Raw genomic sequence first — 25,955 nt, 5'->3', positions numbered from 1 at the left:
ACACGACGGTTGATGGACGGGAGTAAAGTGGAAAGTTTTCCAACAGGAAAACAACAAAAGGCACAAAGGAGCTGCCATGCAGGTTGGCTATCCTTCATTGCACCACGAGAGGGAGCTGTGATAATGGCTGTATCGTACGTACAGCGCTGGTTATCGGTGTTCAATGATATAGTAGTATTCTAACGTAATGCATATGCCATAAAAATGTGGGGAGAGGGTGGGAGGGAGTAAAGGAGGAAAGACGAACTTGAAAAATACATATTTAATAAATGAGGAAGGAAAGAGGAGGAAAACTATATACAGTATATGAATGAATGAATGAATGATCCTTTTAAGTCCATTTTCCCCGCTAGAGCAGGGGTTAGCCTTGCGGGCCCCATGACAATCGTGGTTCCCTGTTTGAGGCAATGTTTTTATGGCCGGATGCCCTTCCTGACGCCAACCCTTGGTCGCCTCTCACGATGCGCGATGCGCAGGGATACGGTGTACCTATTCCAAGCCGGGGTACACACCGGGATCATTCATCCCAGGAAGCTGGTACTCAATTTCCGAACTTCAGAAGGATGACAGGCTGAGTCAATCCCCCTGGCGTTAATTCAGCGATCGACCGGGATTTGAACTCAGGATCCTAAGATCCCAAGCCTGCACCCTAACCGCTAAGCCAACACCAGGCTTGAGGCAAATTATATATAGAAAGCAAATAAAAGGAAGAAGAAAACCGAATGTGCGTAGTGTATTCAGAAGAGGTGTTTTAAAAGAACGAAAAACGTTCGTTCAAACGATTTGGTGCTGGAGGTCCAAGTTTGAAAATATTAACGAATCCTCCAAGCTACCTGGAGCCGTTTGTTCCTGGAAGGAGGGAACTACCACAAACAGCCTTTTTATCTATAGAGCATCTGGCTTGATTAAAACGTTGAGTGGACATCGTTTCTTCATCATTCTGCGGAAGGTTAAAGTTCCTCTGAATGATGTTCTTGATTTGGAAGTTGCTGCTAATGGTAATCCAAGGGTAATGGGATGCGTTCTTCAGGTACGGTTTTGGGTTGTTGAAGAACAGTGCGTTTCACAAACGTGGTTCGATGTATTACTCAAAAAACAAATTGGGATAGCCACCGTCTCTTAACCGGACAAGAAGCCGCACTCCCATCAAAAGCACAACAGGACAAAGTGCTGTAGACTCGACAGATTTCTGAGAAATGTGAATGTTCGGTGCATTTTGAGTAAAAGTTGGGAACCTCACTTTTTGACATAATTCGTATATGCTGAATTCGATTAACCCGGTTCCCAAGCCGAATTTTGAGTTTTTGACCTTCTAATTAGCATAAACAAAATGGCCGCCAAATTGCCATTTTTGGACAATTTCTTTGAACAAGCATTTATATACCATGTATATTGTATATACATGCAGCTCTTTTACTTTAACTTTACAACTTTTACCACAAAATGCACCGAGAAGCTTATACATGACCTTTTTCATAAATCCGTCTAGTCTATATTATGGTTGGCGACATATTGAAAGAGACATTCAAACTGATATTGAAATTGGACACTATAAGATGGGAAATGGTTTTAATAAGACAATGTTTCATACAAACATTTATTCTAAAATTAAGTGCACATGGCCATGAAGCACAAACATTCAGGAATGTCACACATGTTGTTTTGCCAAACTACATCAAATCCATACAAGGGGTCTGATCATCACTCTGTTGCTGACAGGCACACATTGATGTGCACCTCAACTCTGAATAGCGCCATTTGCAGCGTTGAGTCTTGCATTGCTTCTGGCAATCTGGCATGCACAACAAAACATCTCGAGGCAACTTTCTGGGATTGGACTCGGTGACATCAGAATAGGCTCTAGTCCTGAATCACCACGTTTCCATCCCATTTACACAGGTGCAGGAAGGTCAGGTATGGCACAATGAGCATTTCTCCATACCATGGCTTGATAGTGTACTCGCATCAAATGGAAATGAAGAGCACCACTTGTTGGTGACATTGCTTCTGGTTTACCAGTCTTGGAGAACAACATATGTCGTGCTGAATCAACAGAGGTTGTTCTGTGCACATTATATATTCTGCAGACGAATGCTTCTGCAGATTTGATTGTCTCCTCTGTGAGTTCACCAATGCCCAAGTTCTTCAGCAGTTTATTCAAAACTCAAATAAACCTCAAAATTCGGCTTGGGAACCGGGTTAATCGAATTCAGCATACCCTAATTATGTTAAAAAGTGAGGTTCCCAACTTTTACCCAAAAATGCACCTAGAAGCTTATACATGGCCTTTTTCCATAAATCCGTCTAGTCTATTGCCTTTTTTTCCTTCTGTAAACAATAAGGAAGTCGATAACATAACTCACATCCATGGTGATTAAGGAAGTGTGTTTTGCTTTGCCAGGATCCATTCCCGTTGCTGAGGAATGTCCACTTCAACCAAACGGACTGTGGTGATCTTCAGGAAACATTTGGAGACATGTTCAACCACTACGCCTCACAACTTCCAAAGAAACGTGACAATTCGACACAATGTACTTTTGGCCTGAACTGAACAGACAACGTTCAACTTTTACCAATATTCCGTTTCTTCAAAAAAAACTGTCGGCTTGCCCAACGCGTAAAAAATATTCAGTATTCACGGGACAATCAGGACATTTCACAATGTCCATGTGAAACGGAGTCCGGAGTTGTGCTACTGGATAGAAATACATAAACTTTACCTGTGTAATACCACCTTCATCTGCCTAACTCCCTTCAGTGCACTCACCAACTCCTATCCTATCAACTCGGGTACAAGAGTTCCGGGTATTCGTTGTCGTTGAGGACTCCATCCACACCATGAGGCTTATTGAGGAGAAGCAGGACAAAGAAACTCAGTAAAAAGTCTCCATTTACTTTATCAGTACATTTGTTGTTACCATAATCTCGAGGATGAAATGTTGGAACATTTGAAGCCAAGTTGAGGATCATTGTGCAGTCTCGGAAATATATTCCCAAATTATACCCTTACCTAGCTAGGTCATTCAAGGAAAGAAGACTTTTTTTTCTATTTTTTTGGACCATTGGATAAAGTTCCCCTTTGACTTTTATTTTAGGAAGTTGTTGTAATTAAAATTTGGAGCACGTCAAGAGGAAGTCCTCAACCGATTCCAGGGCACGTCAAGAGGAAGTCCTCAACCGATTCCAGGGCACGTCAAGAGGAAGTCCTCAACCGATTCCAGGGCACGTCAAGAGGAAGTCCTCAACCGATTCCAGGGCACGTCAAGAGGAAGTCCTCAACCGATTCCAGGGCACGTCAAGAGGAAGTCCTCAACCGATTCCAGGGCACGTCAAGAGGAAGTCCTCAACCGATTACAGGGCACGTCAAGAGGAAGTCCTCAACCGATTACAGGGCACGTCAGCTCTCACGTAAACAAGAGCGGATTTTAAAAGTGAATTGATCGGTCGTTCGGCCTCAAATCAACCAGGAATTCCAGCTCGACTCCCTCAGATCCTTCCGGAATTGTTGTGTGTTCAGACGGGTCTTGACAATAAATTTCCACAATTTGAGCCTCTCATCATGCGTATTTGTTATTTTACAACCATTGGAACACACCCAGGGCCGTGTGCCATTAATGTACAGAATCGTATGACTCATCATTTTAGATGCTTGTGTATATCTATTTTTCCAAGATGTCTCCTTCAAGATTTCATCATGTTTTTCTCCTGTAGGTCCCGATTTCAATATTAGATCTTAATGCCGTATCATTCCCCTCCCATTACTGTGTACAAGTCTTTCAAAAATCGAAAATATAACAAACTACAGAGTTCATAGACACATTACTCTTGTCTCTCCACTGTATGGAAAGACAAGGACAAGGGGCGGGGTTTATGAGCGGCAAATTCAATCGGTCGTGATGACGTAAAATGCCGTAATCTTTTGTCCGAGTACTGCTAAACGGAAGGTTTATGAAAATGCTAAAAAGGTGATTTGTGCTCACGTATAGTATGCAACTCAAATTAAATTAACTAAAGATTTAAAAAGTCGTATTTAAAAAATCCGGAAGTTTATCGCCGTTGATGCAGCGTCTTTTACACCACCTTATCAAACACGTTACAATAATTATTCATGGCTGTTATGTTGGTTGTGTCCTTTATAACGTCCTTAAAAACAGTTTCCTGTTTGATATGATTTTCAATTTTGTTTTATTGCCAGACAGGAACCAAAGTACTGCTAAACTGTAGGTTCGTTTTCCGATTTGTGTTCCGATTGGTATTCGAAATACAACAACAACAACAACATGCATTTTAAGGCCATTTTCCCTGCTAGAGCGTGGGTTAGCCTTGCGGTCCCCATGACAATCTTCTCCATCTTGCCCAATCCAAATTCCAAATATAACATTCAATTAAAATCAAGTTGTTCCTTGTTCATAAATTGACGTTTGTAGACAGAAGGACAGACAGACAAAAGTGAACCAATTGTTTTTTTTGTTTTTTTTTGGTCTCCTTCAAGTCGAGGCTCCTGCAAGAGGTAGCACATAAAACACAAAAACAAACAATAAAGAGAGTGGGAGACAAGATGGGGAGAGAGGGAAGCACACAAGGACAACAACAGTAGATAACAAGGACGTCGGTAGATCTGTGGAAGGGAGAGGGCTGGGGATGGGGGTAGAGGGGTGCACGCTAAAAAAACAAGTGTACACCACTAGGAATTTCAGGAATGAAATCGGAGATTGAAAGAGGTGTTTTAATGGGAGTTGAAAAGATCAAGGTTTTGGATGGGGGAAGATAAGATGGTGGTGAACAGCTGTTTTAAAGACCTGGAGGGAGGAGAGGAATTGAAGAGAGTGAGGGAGTTTATTCCAGAGGCGGGAGCAAAGAGGCATGAAGGAGTGAAGGTGAGCAGAGAGTCTTGATTTTGGCAGTTTAACCATAAGAGGGTTGCAGGCAGATCTTGTGCGACCTGTAGGAATATTTGGGGGACAGAGCCCAGAGAGGGCTGGGGGAGCAAGGCCGGAGAGGAGTCGGTAGAAGACAGAAAGACCACCCACCTGCCTGCAGTGAGTGAGTGAAAGGCCCTTGGAGTTAGCTTCGTCGCGGGAGATTCCAATGATTCTGAACGCTTTGGTTTCAACAACATGAAGACGAGCTAGGTGTGAGGCAGGAGCACCGGCCCAGAGGGGAGAGCAGTATTACAAACAGGGCCTTATCAGGACAGCTGCAGGCAGGAACTCGTTTTCTTATCAATGGAACTGTGATGTTGTTTTGGTGCAAAATGGAACTCCTTAGTGGAACTCTGCAAAATGACTCCGACAAACTCCCTTCAGGGTCAAAACATGCTCGGATTTATATTTAAAAAAGGATCGAAATGGGGAGTTTTAGGAGATATGAACGAGGCTCATGGAAAAGTAAGGTGACAAAGGGTACGGAAGGTAACGCACAGACAATGGGACAATATGTGGATGAACAAAGGGAAACACATCACCTGCAAAAATAGATGAGGAAGGAGAGGATGTCAATGAGGAGCGAAAAGATCAAGCGTAGGGATGGAGGATGGACCTGAGGCCTGAGGTGTTGCCAACTTGAATCTTTGGATGATGACACCTGGCACGGTGGCAGGTGAAATCGCCACGGATGATGATACCTGGCATGATGGCAGGTGAAATCGCAACGGATTATGATACCTGGCACAGTGGCAGGTTAAATTGTCTCGGATAATGATAACTATCACGGTGGCAGTTTAAATTGTCTCGGATGATGATACCTGGCACAGTCGCAGGTTAAATTGTCTCGGATAATGATAACTATCATGGTGGCAGGTGAAATCGCCACGAATGATGATAACTGGCACAGTGGCAGGTAAAATTGTCTCGGATAATGACAACTATCACGGTGGCAGGTGAAATTGTCTCGGATAATGATAACTATCAGGTTGGCAGGTTAAATTTTCTCGGATAATGATAACTATCATGGTGGCAGGTGAAATCGCCACGAATGATGATAACTGGCACAGTGGCAGGTTAAATTGTCTCGGATAATGATAACGATCACAGTGGCAGGTTAAATTGTCTCGGATAATGATAACTATCACGTTGGCAGGTTAAATTGTCTCGGATGATGATAACTATCACGGTGGCAGGTGAAATCGCCGCGGATGATGATACCTGGCACAGTGGCAGGTTAAATTGTCTCGGATAATGATACCTGGCACAGTGGCAGGTTAAATTGTCTCGGATAATGATACCTGGCACAGTGGCAGGTTAAATTGTCTCGGATAATGATAACTGGCACAGTGGAAGGTTAAATTGTCTCGGATAATGATAACTATCACGGTGGCAGGTGAAATTGTCTCGGATAATGATAACTATCACGTTGGCAGGTTAAATTGTCTCGGATGATGATAACTATCACGGTGGCAGGTGAATTCGCCGCGGATGATGATACCTGGCACAGCCGCAGGTTAAATTGTCTCGGATAATGATAACTATCACGGTGGCAGGTGAAATCGCCACGAATGATGATAACTGGCACAGTGGCAGGTTAAATTGTCTCCGATAATGATAACTATCACGGTGGCAGGTTAAATTGTCTCGGATAATGATAACTATCACGGTGGCAGGTTAAATTGTCTCGGATGATGATAGCTGGCACAGTGGCAGGTTAAATTGTCTCGGATAATGATAACTATCACGGTGGCAGGTGAAATCGCCGCGAATGATGATTCCTGGCACAGTGGCAGGTTAAATTGTCTCGGATAATGATAACTATCACGGTGGCAGGTGAAATTGTCTCGGATAATGATAACTATCACGTTGGCAGGTTAAATTGTCTCGGATGATGATAACTATCACGGTGGCAGGTGAAATCGCCACGAATGATGATAACTGGCACAGTGGCAGGTTAAATTTTCTCGGATAATGATAACTATCACGGTGACAGGTGAAATCGCCACGAATGATGATACCTGGCACAGTGGCAGGTTAAAATGTCTCGGATAATGATAACTATCACGGTGGCAGGTGAAATCGCCACGAATGATGATACCTGGCACAGTGGCAGGTTAAATTGTCTCGGATAAGGATAACTATCACGGTGGCAGGTGAAATTGTCTCGGATAATGATAACTATCACGGTGGCAGGTGAAATCACCACGGATGATGATACCTGGCACAGTGGCAGGTTAAATTGTCTCGGATAAGGATAACGATCACGGTGGCAGGTGAAATTGTCTCGGATAATGATAACTATCACGGTGGCAGGTGAAATCGCCACGAATGATGATACCTGGCACAGTGGCAGGTTAAATTGTCTCGGATAAGGATAACTATCACAGTGGCAGGTGAAATTGTCTCGGATAATGATAACTATCACGGTGGCAGGTGAAATCACCACGGATGATGATACCTGGCGCAGTGGCAGGTTAAATTGTCTCGGATAAGGATAACTATCACGGTGGCAGGTGAAATTGTCTCGGATAATGATAACTATCACGGTGGCAGGTGAAATCACCACGGATGATGATACCTGGCACAGTGGCAGGTTAAATTGTCTCGGATAAGGATAACTATCACGGTGGCAGGTGAAATTGTCTCGGATAATGATAACTATCACGGTGGCATGTTAAATTGTCTCGGATAATGATAACTATCACGGTGGTAGGTTAAATTGTCTCGGATAATGATAACTATCACTGTGGTAGGTTAAATTGTCTCGGATAATGATAACCATCACGGTGGCAGGTGAAATCGCCACGGATGATGATACCTGGCACAGTGGCAGGTTAAATTGTCTCGGATAATGATAACTATCACGGTGGAAGGTTAAATTGTCTCGGATAATGATAATTATCACGGTGGCAGGTGAAATCGCCACGGATGATGTTACCTGGCACAGTGGCAGGTGAAATTGTCTCGGATAATGATAACTATCACGGTGGCAGGTGAAATCGCCACGGATGATGTTACCTGGCACAGTGGCACTTTAAATTGTCTCGGATAATGTTAACTATCATGGTGGCAGCTTAAATTGTCTCGGATAATGATAACTATCACGATGGCAGGTGAAATCGCCATGGATGATGATACCTGGCACAGTGGCAGGTGAAATTGTCTCGGATAATGATAACTATCACGGTGGCAGGTGAAATGCCACGGATGATGATACCTGGCACAGTGGCAGGTTAAATTGTCGCGGATAATGATAACTGGCACAGTGGCAGGTTAAATTGTCTCGGATAATGATAACTGGCACAGTGGCAGGTTAAGTTGTCTCCGATAATGATAACTGGCCCAGTGGCAGGTTAAATTGTCTCGGATAATTTGAACTATCACGGTGGCAGTTGAAATCGCCACGGATGATGATACCTGGCACAGTGGCAGGTTAAATTGTCTCGGATAATGATAACTATGACGGTGGCAGGTGAAATCGCCACGGATGATGATAACTATCACGGTGGCAAGTGAAATCGCCACGAATGATGATAACTGGCACAGAGGCATGTTAAATTTTCTCGGATAATGATAACTATGACGGTGGCAGGTGAAATTGTCTCGGATAATGATAACTATCACGGTGGCAGGTGAAATCGCCACGGATGATGACAACTGGCACAGTGGCAGGTGAAATCGCCACGAATGATGATACCTGGCACAGTGGCAGGTTAAATTGTCTCGGATAATGATAACTATCACTGTGGCAGGTGAAATCGCCACGAATGATGATAACTGGCACAGTGGCATGTTAAATTTTCTCGGATAATGATAACTATGACGGTGGCAGGTGAAATTGCCACTGATGATGACAACTGACACAGTGGCAGGTGAAATTGTCTCGGATAATGATAACTGGCACAGTGGCAGGTGTAATCGCCACGAATGATGATATCTGGCACAGTGGCAGGTTAAATTGTCTCGGATAATGATAACTATCACGGTGGCAGGTGAAATCGCCACGAATGATGATAACTGGCACAGTGGCATGTTAAATTGTCTCGGATAATGATAACTGGCACAGTGGCAGGTGAAATCGCCACGAATGATGATACCTGGCACAGTGGCAGGTTAAATTGTCTCGGATAATGATAACTGGCACAGTGGCAGGTGAAATCGCCACGAATGATGATAACTGGCACAGTGGCATGTTAAATTGTCTCGGATAATGATAACTGGCACAGTGGCAGGTGAAATCGCCACGAGTGATGATATCTGGCACAGTGGCATGTTAAATTGTCTCGGATAATGATAACTGGCACAGTGGCAGGTGAAATCGGCACGAATGATGATATCTGGCACAGTGGCATGTTAAATTGTCTCGGATAATGATAACTGGCACAGTGGCAGGTGAAATCGCCACGAATGATGATAACTGGCACAGTGGCATGTTAAATTGTCTCGGATAATGATAACTGGCACAGTGGCAGGTGAAATCGCCACGAATGATGATAACTGGCACAGTGGCATGTTAAATTGTCTCGGATAATGATAACTGGCACAGTGGCAGGTGAAATCGCCACGAATGATGATATCTGGCACAGTGGCATGTTAAATTGTCTCGGATAATGATAACTGACACAGTGGAAGGTGAAATCGCCACGAATGATGATAACTGGCACAGTGGCAGGTGAAATCGCCACGAATGATGATAACTGGCACAGTGGCAGGTGAAATTGTCTCGGATAATGATAACTGGCACAGTGGCAGGTGAAATCGCCACGAATGATGATACCTGGCACAGTGGCAGGTTAAATTGTCTAGGATAATGATAACTATCACGGTGGCAGGTGAAATCACCTCGGATGATAACTGGCACTGTGCAGGTGAAATGGCCGCGGATGATGATAACTGGCATGGTAGCAGGTGAAATCACCTCGGATGATGATAACTGGCACTGTGCAGGTGAAATGGCCATGGATTATGATAACTGGCACTGTGCAGGTGAAATGGCAATGGATGATGATAACTTGCATGGTGGCAGGTGAAATCACCTCGGATGATGATAACTGGCACTGTGCAGGTGAAATGGCCATGGATGATGATAACTGGCATGGTGGCAGGTGAAATGGCCACGGATGATGATATCTGGCATGGTGGCAGGTGAAATGGCCACGGATGATGATATCTGGCACTGTGCAGGTGAAACCGCCACGGATGATGATATCTGGCACTGTGCAGGTGAAACCGCCCACGGATGATGATATCTGGCACTGTGTAGGTGAAACCGCCACGGATGATGATATCTGGCACTGTGCAGGTGAAATGGCCACGGATGATGATAACTGGCACTGTGCAGGTGAAATGGCCACAGATGATGATAACTGGCACTGTGCAGGTGAAATGGCCACGGATGATGATAACTGGCACCATGCAGGTGAAATGGCCACAGAAGATGATAACTGGCACTGTGCAGGTGAAATCACCGTGGATGATGATAACTGGCACTGTGCAGGTGAAATCACCTTGGATGATGATAACTGGCACTGTGCAGGTGAAATCACCACGGATGATGATAACTGGCACTGTGCAGGTGAAATCACCTCGGATGATGATAACTGGCACTGTGCAGGTGAAATCACCGCGGATCATGATTACTGGCACTGTGCAGGTGAAATCACCGTGGATCATGATAACTGGCACTGTGCAGGTGAAATGGCCACGGATGATGATAACTGGCACCATGCAGGTGAAATGGCCACAGAAGATGATAACTGGCACTGTGCAGGTGAAATCACCGTGGATGATGATAACTGGCACTGTGCAGGTGAAATCACCTCGGATGATGATAACTGGCACTGTGCAGGTGAAATCACCTCGGATGATGATAACTGGCACTGTGCAAGTGAAATCACCTCGGATGATGATAACTGGCACTGTGCATGTGAAATCACCGCGGATCATGATAACTGGCACTGTGCAGGTGAAATCACCTCGGATGATGATAACTGGCACTGTGCAGGTGAAATGGCCACGGAAGATAACTGGCACCATGCAGGTGAAATGGCCACAGAAGATGATAACTGGCACTGTGCAGGTGAAATCACCGTGGATGATGATAACTGGCACTGTGCAGGTGAAATCACCGTGGATGATGATAACTGGCACTGTGCAGGTGAAATCACCACGGATGATGATAACTGGCACGGTGACCACGCTTGATGATAACTTGTCATAGTCGGTGGGCGGTACATCGCACAGACAAACGCGAGATGATGGTGAAGATGAATGTGCAGGCACAGGTAAGGCTTCAGGGGCCCGAAGGGTTTAGAACCACCTAACACAGGTAGCCGGGGATGGAGCTCCTGACTAACATCAGCAGCAATCCACCAGTTTGCGAAAAGGACGACGATGGGAGAAAACGTCAAAGAAGGTCGGGAGGAGGTCGCAGTGAAAGGAATGAGGGCGAAGAGGAGTGAGGTTCAGCATTCTGGCGTTTTTGCATACGTACTATGTCGACGGGACCAAACCTGCATCATGGAAAACGGGCGGCTAGGTAAACGCTCTTTTAACGTTACATGAGACGATTGCACCATGTTCGAGTACACGTCCTTTGTGTGCTGGAGGTCACTGTACAGGGTTTAGAGAACGAAGCCGTTTCCATGACCTTTACGAGCGGAGAGAGACTCGGAGGGTAAAAAGAGAGACAAAGGGGGGACAGTGGGGGAAGGTGGAGAGGGGTAGCGAACAAAGAGAGGAATGAGGAGTGAATGAGGAGGTAAAGGTTATAGCCGAAGTCAAAAACCAAGAAATCAGAATTTGAAAAGGGTGGAGGGGTTCGAATGGTTAGGATAAAGGATCAAGAGGGGGAGAAGAGGGGGGTAACCCCGGGTAACAAAGGGATCCCGTTAGACTGTTAGAGGGAGGGGGCTGCTTTGGGCGAATCCCCCCTTGTTCGTCCCGCGGTTTCTCGCTGAACCCCAAGGTAAGCGCGTCCTTCGCTCATCCGATAACCGGTTACATTCTAACCTATTAACACTGACGTCACGCTAATCTCAGGTAACGCGTTCATTTATTAGCGAGTGTCGAGCGATTTATAAACGCCTTTTGTACTTTAAACTCCATGAAAGTTCAAACCGTAAATGACATCAAACATCCTTTTGTTCCTCTTGTGTGCGGTTTATGACGTGCACGTCATTTTATAATGACGTATTAGCATTAACATGTTTTGTTTAATCGCCGCTCTTTTGTGTGACGTCAGCTCTGTCGTCATTGCCTCGGTGTTTTAACAAATTAATCATTGTAATGACCTCGGGTGAAAAATCCACTCTTTTCATGCCAAATCGGAATTAAATAAAAAGTAAAACATTTCGACGTCAGACCCGCTCGGGTTATTTATTTAATTTGTATAAAATACAACCTGCGTGTTTGTAAATATGAGTGCAGTTGGTCGTTCTCAATTTAAATTGTAATTTAATTATATTTTAACGGCGAAATTACGATGATAAATATATCGAGAAACGATTTAAAATTTTTTTTAATGGAAAACGAGTGATTATGTGTCATTTGGTAATGTGTGTTAATTTGTCGGTGTAAAACCCTCTGCTGTCCTCCAAAGAGTAGCTGGTTGGTCGGTTTTCCGTTTTAATGTCCAACAAGCCATTAATCAGCAAAGTATATCGATTATGTTCGTAATTGTATCACGTGGTTTGTCTACACAGTTGTTGGGATTGCTTTGTTCTCTTTACCAAAACCAGTGTGCCCACCATTCACACCTCTCATGGCTCCGGGGTGTGTTCCATTACCAAGCAGCTTGTAGAGTGCTCGCCGGGTGGCTTAAGCACACCAATCGAAACCGTTGATGAGGAACGGCTGGCTTGGCAAGCGCTAGCTACCTGCTTGGTAACTGAACACCCCTGGAGCATTCCAAAACAAACTTGGTAACGGAACACACCCCGGAGCATTCTATAACAAGCTTGGTAACAGAACACCCCCCGGAGCGTTCCATAACAAGCTTGGTAACAGAACACCCCCCGGAGCATTCTATAACAAACTTCGTAACGGAACACACCCCAGAGCGTTCCAGAACAAACTTGGTAACGGTACACACCCCGGAGCATTCTATAACAAACTTCGTAACGGAACACACCCCGCAGCGTTCTATAACAAACTTCGTGACGGAACACACCCCGGAGCATTCTATAACAAACTTGGTAACGGAACACACCCCAGAGCATTCTATAACAAACTTGGAAACGGAACACCCCCCGGAGCATTCTATAACAAACTTGGTAACGGAACACACCCCGGAGCATTCTATAACAAACTTGGTAACGGAACACACCCCGGAGCGTTCCATAACAAGCTTGGTAACAGAACACCCCCCGGAGCATTCTATAACAAACTTCGTAACGGAACACACCCCGGAGCATTCCAAAACAAACTTGGTAACGGAACACACCCCGGAGCATTCTATAACAAACTTCGTAACGGAACACACCCCAGAGCGTTCCAGAACAAACTTGGTAACGGTACACACCCCGGAGCATTCTATAACAAACTTCGTAACGGAACACACCCCGCAGCGTTCTATAACAAACTTCGTGACGGAACACACCCAGGAGCGTTCTATAACAAACTTCGTAACGGAACACACCCCAGAGCATTCTAGAACAAACTTGGAAACGGAACACACCCCGGAGCATTCTATAACAAACTTGGTAACGGAACACACCCCGGAGCATTCTATAACAAACTTGGTAACGGAACACACCCAGGAGCGTTCTATAACAAACTTGGTAACGGAACACACCCCAGAGCATTCTATAAGAAACTTGGTAACGGAACACACCCCAGAGCGTTCCATAAGAAACTTGGTAACGGAACACACCCCGGAGCGTTCTATAACATACTTGGTAACGCAACACACCCCGGAGCATTCCATAACAAACTTGGTAACGGAACACCCCCCGGAGTGTTCTATAACAAACTTGGTAACGGAACACACCCCGGAGCGTTCTATAACAAAGTTGGTAACGGAAATCACCCCGGAGCATTCCATAACAAACTTGGTAAAGGAACACACCCCGGAGCGTTCTATAACAAACTTGGTAATGGAACACACCCCGGAGCATTCTATAACAAACTTGGTAACGGAACACACTCCCGGAGCGTTCTATAACAAACTTGGTAACGGAACACACCCCGGAGCATTCTATAACAAACTTGGTAACGGAACACACTCCCGGAGCGTTCTATAACAAACTTGGTAACGGAACACACCCTGGAGCATTCTATAACAAACTTGGTAACGGAACACACCCCGGAGCGTTCTATAACAAACTTGGTAACGGAACACACCCTGGAGCATTCCATAACAAACTTGGTAACGGAACACACCCCCGGGGCGTTCTATAACAAACTTGGTAACGGAACACACCCCGGAGCATTCTACAACAAACTTGCTAACAGAACACACCCCGGAGCGTTCTATAACAAACTTGGTAACAGAACACACCCCGGAGCATTCTATAACAAACTTGGTAACGGAACACACCCCAGAGCATTCTATAACAAACGTGGTAACAGAACATACCCCCAGAGCATTCTATAACAAACTTGGTAACGGAACACACCCCTGGAGCGTTCTATAACAAACTTGGTAAAGAAACATACCCCCGGAGCATTCTATAGCAAACTTGGTAACGGAACACACCCCCGGAGCGTTCTATAACAAACCTGGTAATGGAACATACCCCCGGAGCGTTCTATAATAAACTTGGTAACGGAACACACCCCGGAGCATTCTAAAACAAACTTGGTAACAGAACATACCCCGGGGCATTCTATAACAAACTTGGCAACGGAACACACCCCGGAGCGTTCTATAACAAACTTGGCAATGGAACATACCCCCGGAGCATTCTATAATAAACTTGGTAACGGAATATACCCCTGGAGCATTATATGACAAACTTGGTAACTGAACACCCCCCCCCCCCCGGAGCGTTCTATAACAAACCTGCCAACGGAACATACCCCCAGTGCGTTCTATAAGAAACTTGGTAACGGAACACACCCCCGGAGCGTTCTTTAACAAACTTGGTAATGGAACACACCCCGGAGCATTCTATAAGAAACTTGGTAACGGAACACACCCCAGAGCATTCCAAAACAAACTTGGTAAAGGAACACACCCCGGAGCATTCCATAACAAACTTGGTAACGGAACACACCCCGGAGCGTTCTATAACAAACTTGGTAACGGAACACACTCCGGAGCGTTCTATAACAAACTTGGTAACTGAACACCCCCGGAGCATTCTATAACAAACTTGGTAACTGAACACCCCCAGAGTATTCTATAACAAACTTGGTAACGGAACACACCCTGGAGCATTCTATAACAAACTTGGTAACTGAACACCCCCGGAGCATTCTATAAGAAACTTGGTAACTGAACACCCCCTGAGCATTCTATAACAAACTTGGTAACGGAACACACCCCGGAGCATTCTATAACAAACTTGGTAACGGAACACACCCCGGAGCATTCTATAACAAACTTGGTAACGGAACACACCCCGGAGCATTCTGTAACAAACTTGGTAACGGAACACACCCCGGAGCATTCTCTAGGAAACTTGGTAACTGAACAAACCCCGGAGCATTCTATAACAAACTTGGTAACGGAACACACCCCGGAGCATTCTATAACAAACTTGGTAACTGAACACCCCCGGAGCATTCTATAAGAAACTTGGTAAGGGAACACACCCCGGAGCATTCCATAACAAACTTGGTAACTGAACACCCCCAGAGCATTCTATAAGAAACTTGGTAACTGAACACCCCCGGAGCATTCTATAAGAAACTTGGGAACGGAACACACCCCGTAGCATTCTATCACAAACTTGGTAACTGAACACACCCGTAGCATTCTATAACAAACTTGGCAACTGAACACACCCCAGAGCATTATATAACAAACTTGGTAACTGAACACACCCCAGAGCATTCTATAACAAATTTGGTAACTGAACACACCCCAGAGCATTATATAACAAACTTGGTAACTGAACACACCCCAGAGCATTCTATAACAAATTTGGTAACTGAACACACCCAGAGCATTCTATAACAAACTTGGTAACTGAACACACCCGGAGCATTCCATAACAAACTTGGTAACTGAACACACCCCAGAGCATTCTATAGCAAACTTGGTAACAGAACACACCCCAGAGCATTCTATGACAAACTTGGTAACGGAACACACCCTGAAGCATTCTATAACAAACTTGGTAATGGAACACACCCCGGAGCATTCTATAACAAACTTGGTAACTGAACAACCCCCGGGGCATTCTATAACAAACTTGGTAATTGAACACACCCCCGAGCATTCTATAAGAAACTTGATAATTGAACACACCCCGGAGCATTCCATAACAAACTAGGTAACTGAACACACCCCCGAGCATTCTAAAACAAACTTGGTAACTGAACACACCCCCGAGCATTCTATAACAAACTTGGTAACTGAACACACCCCTGCTCTCCTGTTGGAGTAGTCGTTTTTAATCGCCATTGTGATAATGAGTGCTTTTGTTTGTATTTGTCATTTCTAACCACCACTTCGTATTCCACATATTGGCACTGCATGGTTTGTTAACTCAATGGTGAAGTGGTGAAGTTCATCTTGTTAACTGTTAACTCATGGTGAAAATGTTAACTCATGGTGAAGTTCATCACATACTGGACCCTCCGGCGTCCGTCGTCTGTCGTCGTCGTCCGTTAACTTTTCGACGTTAACACTCCAGCGTCCACAAATATCAATCGATTCTGATCAAACTTGACATGCAGCATCCTTACCCCAAGGACCTGGTTGTTATTACATTTCAGCCCGATCCTTTGAAAAATGGCGGACTTAGGCGACCATTTTGTTTTTGGTCATGAAAACGACGTTAACACTCTCGCGTCCACAAATATTAAGAGATTTTGATCAAACTTAGAATGTTTAACCCTTACCGCACAAGGTAGGTTGCTATTGCATTCCAACCCGATCCGTCTCAAAATGGCCGCCATAGGCCGCCATATTGTTTTCAGCTCCGAAACGACGTTAAGACTTTAACGTCGACAAGTATTTATGGATTTTGATCAAACTTGGTGTGTGAGACTCTTACCACACAAGGTAGGTTTCTATCGCATGTCAACCCGATCCGTCACAAAATGGCCGCCATAGGCCGCCATATTGTTTTCAGCTCCGAAACGACGTTAAGACAGTCCGTGGGCTGAGTAGGGTTTACATGCACCCCCCCCCCCCAACAACTTAACTTCCCAGGTATGTCCATGTACCCCCCCCCCCTAGGGGTTAGGAAAAACCATGTTAACAGAAAAAAAACTCATTCCCAAGGTACCTCCCACGCATATTTTGATGTTACCCCCCTGTGTCGGTGATTTCTGAAAATTAGGGGTAGGCGAAATTCAAATGGCCATAACTTTTTACCTAGTCATCCTATGGTTGCATATGACCCCTCAAAATGTTTGTCCTGGGACACTCTTTACAATGATATGTGTTATATGCAAATGAGGTCACTAATGAGGTCAAACTATGACGTAATTTGGGGGTTGCCCAAAATGCATGACCTTGAAAGTTAAAAATGACCTGAGGTAGGCAAGAAATTGGTAAAGGAATGGTTTATTATGCCTTTTTGATAGTACATATTATATCAAGACAGTTTATGGAAAAAACAGCTTCGAAAAATTCCAAGTATTGACTGGTTGGCGGTCGTTTGAATTTAGAGGACGAATTCGAAAAATGACCAAAATTTGTTCTTTCAACCTCCAAAGCATCAATACTTGGTTTTGATGACAAAGATTTGCTAAATGGGTTCAAAGGTGGTATCATAACATAATATTCCAAAACTGGCTATAATCTGACATTCAAGGTCAGATTATCAAGGTCAAAGGTCAACTGGGTGCATAATTTTCTTTCAAGGAAAGTCATTTGCCAGTTCGCAATAATCACAAAACCAACCAAAAAAATTATTACAGTTATTTAAGAAATTATGTCACCATTCAGATCCAAGTTACACCATTCCCCGAGTGAATTCTATGCCCCAAATAAAAGCTAACCTGTAAGATGTGACATTGATTGTGGTTCAACCAACTTCACTTCAGTTTAATGACAGAACTTAATCATCGTCGCTCTCACTTCCGCTCTTTTCACTTGAAGATGACATTTCATCACCTTGGTCATTTTTATCAACTCCATCCTCCTCCTCATCATCACTGTTCTCACTCTCCAGTTTCTGTTCAAGGATATCCACCAGTTTGGTTGGCAAAATGTCATGATCTGTCCATTTTGGCTGCAGGGTCCCACTTTCGTCTACCCATCCATGTCCATGAATTGGATTCGGCATATCAGGATTTGGGATGTGAGCTCGCCTCCATATGGCAACTTGATAATTCGCACGTTCGGCATGCTGTTGCAGACAGCTTTTGCATGGGGGCAAGGAACCCATGTCGAACGACTTCTTGGGACCCAGGGTGCCTCCAGTGGCACACTTAGCCTGTAGTAGAAGGTACCTCAGTTCATTTACAGTTTTGACGTTTGGTTTCCCATACAGTGCACAAGTGAATTCCTCCAGCATGTGCTGGACGTCATTGTCCACTTCCCAACTTTCACCAACTCGACAGAATGCCTCCTGGAAATTGATACTCTTTTGGAGAAGTTTTATCGCTTTGATTTTCCCTTTCCCCTTGAAAGCACTCGTGCTGTCGCAGCCACTGAAAGCATGAAGGCCAGGTAATGCTGATCGCAAAACAGGTGAAACGGATTCTGCGATTTTGTTCATGTCCAAGCAACGTTTCGAATTGCCTTTCCCTGTTTCGAACAGTATTCTGATCCCCTCTAATCGACTAACATGGAACAACAAGATGAAGAAGATATCGCTGTCTGGACTGCGAACCCGCACACATTTGTACCCGACCTCCTTAGCGTACAGACAGTACAGAATGATCCGCGAGTCTGTTTCTTCCTGAGTTGACTTGAGACCAACAAGCTCCTCTACTGAAGTGGTTTCCCCATCAGATGTTAGACGGTATGCCCTCCCTTCTACAACAATGGTAACACTCCGATCCTTTAGTGAGCTTGTGAATTCACCACCACTCCAAGTGGACAATAGGATTCTGATCAGTTGTTCTTTGTTTTCATCATTGGTTAGGAAAACTCCCCAGTCTTTTGGTCTTCTTGTTTTTTCACCGCTTACGATGAGCTTATCTCCACAACCCCGCCTCCGTCGTTCTGCTGACTTGACTGAATCTGGCCTGTACATGTCTGTGCTGAAGAAAACATCATGCTTTGTTGTTAGAGACTTGAAAACCTTCTGAGCTATTTCCCCAAAAGTGTTTGGTATTTCCCTCATGTAATAGAAACAAGCATTTCCGTCCTCGATAACCAGACTGTCTTTGATATCAGGAGGTGCATATGAACAGTCCTCGTCCAAATCCTTTACAAGATAGGCAAGTCCCTTAGACTTATCTGTCTTTGCCATATATCCATGTGCTCCTGCTAGACTCAATGGCACTGGTGTTACAGGATAGGTCAGTAGCTCCCGCAGGTCGAGTTTTGCTCCAGGAAGCTTTTGGGACTGAACTAGCAGTTGAAATGCGATGCTTCCCTGCTGCTTATACTCAACGGTTTTATTTGTGGAGGATTTGACTAGCACAGCCTTGTTCATATCTTCCATTGTTTTCAACTTTAGTCTTTTGATCGGCTCGAAGAAATTCTCATGTGTCTTCAGCCGTTCCTCTATAAAGTTTTTCTTCCGGTCTGCTCCTGCGGATTCTGCACGCAGAATGTCCCGTTCAACGTCAGAGCTGGCGGGTGCACCAGAAGAAAGGCAGTATAACTTGTCTGCATCCGGAAGTTCGAAGGGGTTATTGAAACTTGTCACAGCTTCTACAGTCCGTTTCACCTGCTTTTCACTGCGCTGCACTTCAGCATGACGTACATCCTTGTGTTTCTTCCCCGTCTCTGCATCTGGTGCCATGTCAGCCATGCTGTAGGTCGCTTGCAAGTACGTCCCTTTCTTTTGGGACGTACTTGCAAGCCCTTTCCCTTTCTTTTGGTCCCTTTCTTTTGAAGTCCGTGCCCATCTCTGGTACGCCCCATAATTAGTCGAGATGCCAGATATCCCTGCTCCACTTCCACCCCCTCCCCTGGATTTCGCGTTTTTCATGAATGTCTCTTCAATAGTCTTGTCGACTGCACATCTATTCCCTGGTATGAATGATCGAGCTACACTTATTGCCCCCCGTTTCAACAAGTCCGTTGCTCCAGGATGAGACCTCTCGATATTTGCGATGAAAAGAGCAAAGAATGTCAAGTACCTAGCGTAGTTCTGACCATCGAAACGAAAGAAAAGATCAGGCATCAAGCCAAGACATTCACCATAGAGAACGAAGTCATTTGTCTTCACTGCCTCAAGTAATGCCAGGGCCAACCACGCACGATCTATGTAGGACATCCATAGCTTAGCAGTTTTGCCAAGTTCACCTTGCCTTACACCATCACGAAACTTGAGGTAGTCTTCTATGTAAGATCTGAGGACTGTATCCTGCAAAACTGCTGCTTCAGTTTTGCTCCCCACTGACTGAATCAGTTCCAAGATCAGATGCTTTGATTCCTGTGGACTTCCGTCAAAGGGCAATTTCTCGCCTCGGCCATCAATGAAACGTACGAGCAGTAGGCGTTCCAACGACTCCACCAACACCTTGTGACAGTGAATAGACCGTCCGTAGTTCTTACCAGATATCACACCACTGATCGATCCTGGTGAAGACAGACCAGCTTCTAGTAGAATGTCGGACAATCCTGTACCTTTCATCATCTTGCCAATCATCTTTAGGTAAGCGCAGACCAGATGGAATGTCCCAATCATTACGATGTGGTTTTCATAGTATGTTGGGCTGTTCCAGATCAATGGATAGGCTTTCATACACACACCTAAGTCAAAAGTTGTTATCACATAGTTCTGGCCAACCTCCTTGCTTCCCTCTTCCGAGTATCGCAGACACTCCTTCACGGCTCTGTTATCAGTTATAGGGTGGGGAATCACCGGGTAATATTCAACTGTACTCAGGTTGCATGGAGTCTCCCCAGTAAGCGAAATGTACCCACCCCATCCAGGTATACGCTGCTGAACTGTTCCTGCATGCAGCCGGATAAGGAGCCAAAGTAGGTTTTTAACCATTGCGTTCTGATAGGCCTCCTTGCCACCATCTACATCTGAATCGACGACTTCATAGCCAGGGCTTCGTCTCCGGCCTAGGTAACAATCACCTAACTCGACATCCATTGGTTCCGTCAATGTACGTTGTCCCGTCCTCTGGATCGAAGGTATTGGAGGCTTAACCCCGCCTGGGGATTCTCCTGGTGCAGTCACCAGCTCTTGTAACATGATCCCATGAGACCTATGAATGGACCCTGCACCAGAAATGTCATTTATTAATTCATCATAGTTGTCAAAATCTGAGTGGAACGTAGAAGGACAGGACGGGTTGCGTATGATTGACACAGGTAGTAATGAAGATGTTGTCTGTACAGCTACAGCTATTGCAGTTTCAACTTCTAGCAAGAATGAATAGTTTTCTGAATGTCCAAGTTTGTTCATCAATTTTACGAGTTCTGCGCTGCGGAATAGATGGTGCAGGGTCATTCCAAGCAGAACATGCTTTGGAAGTTTCCACCGACCATGGGTAACAGCCCTGCATACGTCTTGCCCCAATGAATTAGCTTGTCGGTTTACCCTAACAGACTCAACATCTTCATTCCCTGAAAGAAGACACTTCAGAAAGTTCTCTAGAGTTTTTGGCAATATGTCTTGGGTTGGAAGGGACTGAACAGTGGGTGGCCAAGCCATTCGTTCTGTAGCTTCAAATTTGTCAAGGATATCGTTTCGCAAATTTCTAGCCGTTTCTCTGGACCTATCAACAGAACGAAGTGTGTATGTTGCTTTGACAGCAGTGCCTACATCACACTTGAGATTATACATCAGGTAAGATTTGAAACGTCCATCATCACTGATGGGACAGAAACCTAATGTGTCTTTGTACAGGTCACATTTCTCTAATTTGTTTTTCAGATTTTCCCCCCTGTAACTTGGATTTGAATGGGGAGTTTTAGCTAGTTCAGATACATATATGTTTCTCAAGTCGGACAACCTGAGCACATCTTTCTCCTTTACAACCTTTTCATTTATCAGTTCACATATTCTATTGAATGATTGTTCATGTGCTTTCTCAAGTGAAGCTTGTTGCTCAATGTGTCCAGGATTGCTACTTCTCCACTTCTCAGGTCTCTGCATGTACTGACATCGACAACTCCGATGGTACATGGTCTCGCATGCAAAAAGGTCAAAACCGGATATGCGCAGAAGAAGTTTCGAGTCTTGTTTCTTTTCGGCCTCATGAAATAACTGCTTCACCACCTCCACGTTCAAATTTTGTAGTTGGTTCAGTTGTCCAAGCGCCACGTACTTTTATAGCCTTTTTCCCAACCTTGTTACAGAAGACACAGTCTGGTTGAAATAAGACATCATCTTTTTCGGTAGATGATCTTCGTGACTCCCGTCTTTTCCCCAAGTCAAGAGATTCGTTTGGCTGTGGAATTAACCGGTTCAAGTGAGACGTGAAGCGTTGGTAACAGTCCCTGTGATACCCGTGGTAAATGGAGTAGGTTGATGGAATCTGCCTGCAGACATCTTCCATTCGATTCGGGGATTCGAAAGGTTGAAATAACCGTTTTTCACTGATTTGCAAAAGTCTTTTTAACCTGGCATCTGGATCTTTCGAATTCTTGAGAAATATAAAGTCTTGGCACTTGGAGTCTTTCATGTGAATGATACAAACGTTTTCTATCGATTCTCTGGGTGCCTGACCATCTTCAGCTTTACCCTTCTTTTCCGAGCCTACATCTTCTGAGTCTGCATGGTTTTTCTGGTCTTCAGACTTCCTCTTCCTCACAGGGCGCTCCATGCTGCCTGAAAGAAATAGGTACATTGCAGTTTGCCTTCATGCATTGTTTGGGCCATTTGGGCCATCCTCTAAATTCAAACGACCGCCAACCAGTCAATACTTGGAATTTTTCGAAGCTGTTTTTTCCATAAACTGTCTTGATATATGTACTATCAAAAAGGCATAATAAAACATTCCTTTACCAATTTCTTGCCTACCTCAGGTCATTTTTAACTTTCAAGGTCATGGATTTTGGGCAACCCCCAAATTACGTCATAGTTTGACCTCTGGTGACCTCATTAGTGACCTATTTTGCATATAACACATATCATTGTAAAGAGTGTCCCAGGACAAACATTTTGAGGGGTCATATGCAACCATAGGATGACTAGGTAAAAAGTTATGGCCATTTGAATTTCGCCTACCCCTAATTTTCGGAAATCACTGACACAGGGGGGTAACATCAAAATATGCGTGGGAGGTACCTTGGGAATGAGTTTTTTTCCTGTTAACATGGTTTTTCCTAACCCCTAGGGTGGGGGGGTACATGGACATACCCGGGAAGTTAAGTTGTGGGGGGGGGGAGGGGGGGGGGTGAATGTAAACCCTACTCAGCCCACGGACTACTTTAACGTCCACAAATATTTATGAATTTTGTTCAAACTTGGTGTGAGACTCTTACCACACAAGGTAGGTTGCTATCTTAAGTCAAATCTAGTACAGACAACTGACCTACTTTAAAGTTGTCCAGTCAGTTCAGTTGAGTTCTGCTTCCGTGGAAGCTCTAGTTTTTTATGCCTCTGCCCCTGAAGGTGGTCGGAGGCATTATGTTTTCGGGCTGTCCATCCTTCTGTCCGCACGGGCTAAACCTCGTTTTTCTCAGCAACCTTATGTCCGATTAAGACGAAACTTTCAGGGTAGGAGTGACACCCATGCAGAATGTTTTTATGATAAATGTGACGTCATAGGTTACGTGGTATGGCAGCCATCTTAGATTAAAAGCAAATAATGAAAAAAGTATTTCTCGGAAACCGCTGAATGGAAAAATTTGAAACTTGTCACATTGTCAAGTACTCCCAATGGGGAACAAAAGCATGATAATAATGACATCATAGGTGAAGTGGTATACCAGCCATAAATGTTTTAAACAAATTCCTTATCCTAAAACTCTGAAATTGCATGCACATGATCGATGACCCATTTGTATTGAAATATTAAATTTATGACATCATAGGTCACATGGTTTGGCAGCCATATAGGATTTAACCTAAAACCTTAAAAAAACATTTTCTCCAAAACCACCAAATCGATTGACTCAAAACTTTACGTGTGTCATTGACAGGGCATGGCGATTAAAAGATGATCACAAAAACATAATTGGTCACATGGTGTGGCACCCATATTGGATTGAAGGAAAATATTAAATAATTATATCTCTGAAACCACTTTTTTTTTTTTTTTTTTTTTTCTATACTGAATCGAGGCTCGTGAAAGAGCTGACAACCGCGAGGGAAAGACAAAGACAGCACAGGGGGACCACGAGGGAAAGACAAAGATAGTACAGTGGGACCACGAGGGAAAGACAAAGACAGCACAGGGGGACCGCGAGGGAAAGACAAAAACAGCACATGGGGACCGCGAGGGAAAGACAAAAACAGCACAGGGGGACCACGAGGGAAAGACAAAAACAGCACATGGGGACCACGAGGGAAAGACAAAAACAGCACATGGGGACCACGAGGGAAAGACAAAGACAGCACAGGGGGACCACGAGGGAAAGACAAAGACAGCACAGGGGGACCACGAGGGAAAGACAAAGACAGCACAGGGGGACCGCGAGGGAAAGACAGCACATGGGGACCGCGAGGGAAAGACAAAAACAGCACATGGGGACCACGAGGGAAAGACAAAGACAGCACAGTGGGACCACGAGGGAAAGACAAAGACAGCACAGGGGGACCGCGAGGGAAAGACAAAAACAGGACATGGGCACCGCGAGGGAAAGACAAAATCAGCACAGGGGGACCGCGAGGGAAAGACAAAGACAGTACAGGGGGACCGCAAGGGAAAGACAAAAACAGCACATGGGGACCGCGAGGGAAAGACAAAATCAGCACAGGGGGACCGCGAGGGAAAGACAAAGACAGTACAGGGGGACCGCGAGGGAAAGACAAAAACAGCACATGGGGACCGCGAGGGAAAGACAAAGACAGTACAGGGGGACCGCGAGGGAAAGACAAAAACAGCACATGGGGACCGCGAGGGAAAGACAGCACATGGGGACCACGAGGGAAAGACAAAGACAGCACAGGGGGACCACGAGGGAAAGACAAAGACAGTACAGTGGGACCACGAGGGAAAGACAAAGACAGCACAGGGGGACCGCGAGGGAAAGACAAAAACAGCACATGGGGACCGCGAGGGAAAGACAAAAACAGCACATGGGGACCGCGAGGGAAAGCCAAAGACAGTACAGGGGGACCGCGAGGGAAAGACAAAAACAGCACATGGGGACCGCGAGGGAAAGACAAAATCAGCACATGGGGACCGCGAGGGAAAGACAAAGACAGTACATGGGGACCACGAGGGAAAGACAAAAACAGCACATGGGGACCGCGAGGGAAAGACAAAATCAGCACATGGGGACTGCGAGGGAAAGACAAAAACAGCACATGGGGACCGCGAGGGAAAGACAAAGACAGTACAGGGGGACCGCGAGGGAAAGACAAAAACAGCACATGGGGACCGCGAGGGAAAGACAAAATCAGCACATGGGGACCGCGAGGGAAAGACAAAGACAGTACATGGGGACCGCGAGGGAAAGACAAAATCAGCACATGGGGACCGCGAGGGAAAGACAAAGACAGTACAGGGGGACCGCGAGGGAAAGACAAAAACAGCACATGGGGACCGCGAGGAAAGACAAAATCAGCACATGGGGACCGCGAGGGAAAGACAAAGACAGTACATGGGGACCGCGAGGGAAAGACAAAAACAGCACATGGGGACCGCGAGGGAAAGACAAAA

General features: G+C 45.1%; 1 protein-coding gene across 1 annotated transcript in view; it reads left to right on the top strand.

Moving 5' to 3' along the window:
- The first annotated feature begins 11,872 nt into the window (after positions 1 to 11,872).
- The window catches only part of DRAXIN (dorsal inhibitory axon guidance protein), a 43,732-nt gene continuing 29,649 nt past the window's right edge, over positions 11,873 to 25,955 (top strand). Inside the window, exon 1 of the mRNA XM_078771441.1 lies at positions 11,873 to 11,892. The gene's annotated coding sequence lies outside the window, so the exon portion shown is untranslated. The remainder of the gene's footprint in view (positions 11,893 to 25,955) is intronic.

The sequence above is a fragment of the Myxine glutinosa genome, chromosome 2 (genome assembly GCF_964187855.1).
Source record: "Myxine glutinosa chromosome 2, kmMyxGlut1.1, whole genome shotgun sequence".
Taxonomy (NCBI): domain Eukaryota; kingdom Metazoa; phylum Chordata; class Myxini; order Myxiniformes; family Myxinidae; genus Myxine; species Myxine glutinosa.
The sequence above is the reverse complement of the archived record's forward strand: the minus strand, read 5'-3'. Positions and strand labels throughout refer to the sequence as shown.